General features: G+C 54.3%; 1 protein-coding gene across 4 annotated transcripts in view; it reads left to right on the top strand.

Moving 5' to 3' along the window:
* The first annotated feature begins 687 nt into the window (after positions 1-687).
* Positions 688-1,211, top strand: part of SNX16 (sorting nexin 16) — a 36,288-nt gene continuing 35,764 nt past the window's right edge. The window contains exon 1 of one of the 4 annotated variants that reach the window (XM_010846209.1): positions 688-1,133. The gene's annotated coding sequence lies outside the window, so the exon portion shown is untranslated. The other 3 variants (XM_010846207.1, XM_010846206.1, XM_010846208.1) reach the window with 3 other exon arrangements.

Genomic DNA, 1,211 nt, shown 5'->3' with positions numbered 1-1,211 from the left:
GGACGTGAGTCTGGGTGAACTCCAGGAGTTGGTGATGGACAGGGAGGCCTGGCGTGCTGCGACTCATGGGGTCGCAAAGAGTCGAACACGACTGAGCAACTGATCTGATTTGATCTGATCAAAGAACCATTTTTCTGATAATCTTCAGGTCTTTAGACATGCACGTCTAACAAGCCTTTGTGCTAAGTTGTTTCAGTCCTGCCAATCTTTGCGACTCCATGGACTGTAGCCCACCAAGCTCCTCTGTCCATGGGAAGAACACTGGAGTGGGTTGTCATGGCCTCCTCCACGGGACCCAGGAATGGAACCAGGGTCTCCCCACAGGGATATTCTTTACCATCTAAGACACCAAGGAAGCCCCTAACAAGCCTAATACTATATTATTTGAATCAAAATTTCTCTCGAGATAATAAAAAATAAATAAAATTAAAAAAAAACAAAAACAAAAAAACAAAACACCGCCACACTGAACAACTTCAGGAGTTCTCTGAAATTACTCCTCCTCATTGGAGGAATTACTCCTCCTCCTTGGAGGAATAGTGAGGAACAGTAGGAGGAGGAACAAGCTGTAGTGAAGCATCCTGCGCCCCCCTGTTAGAATCAGCTGTCCTCCCCTGAAACGCGGCTCCTTTAGGAAAACAGCCTGTAACCCGGTAGAACCAGCCCCGCAGGGGATGACTACGAGTCCCATGACGCAAAGCGAGCCCCGGCCCACATTGGCCGCAGTTGCTCCCGGGAATTGTAGTCTTCTCATCACCTGCCGTTCAAACCAGGGACCGTAGCCTCCATTTCTCAAAAGTTAACTGATAAAAATAAAGTTATGGGAAAGAAGGTAAAATCCTTACCACAAAACTAGGCTCGACCCAGGCGCCGAGGACCCCTGAGACCACAACTCACGCCCCTGAGGCGGGCGCTCTGCGCGTGACGTCACTTCCGGGAGCGGCGGCAGCCCAGCCCCTCCCTCCTCCTGGCGAGGACCCTGGGCCCGCGGCCCGCGCAGAGGCGGGCGAGGAGCCACTGTTTTCTGGAAGGGGTCACGTGAGTTCTCCGGGCGCTGTGGGTGGAGACGGAAAGCTGCGGTGAGGCTGGGTCGGAGTTATCCCTCCAGGGGCAGCGCGCCCGAGCGGGCTGAGGTAGGGAGCGGGCTGAGGAGGGGATCGCGCTGAGGTACGGAGCGCGCATAGGTGGGGAGCGGGCTGAGGTAGGTAGGT

The sequence above is a fragment of the Bison bison genome, unplaced genomic scaffold, assembly GCF_000754665.1.
Source record: "Bison bison bison isolate TAMUID 2011002044 unplaced genomic scaffold, Bison_UMD1.0 scf7180017864233, whole genome shotgun sequence".
Classification (NCBI taxonomy): Eukaryota; Metazoa; Chordata; class Mammalia; order Artiodactyla; family Bovidae; genus Bison; species Bison bison.
This window is presented reverse-complemented; position numbering and strand designations above follow the sequence as displayed.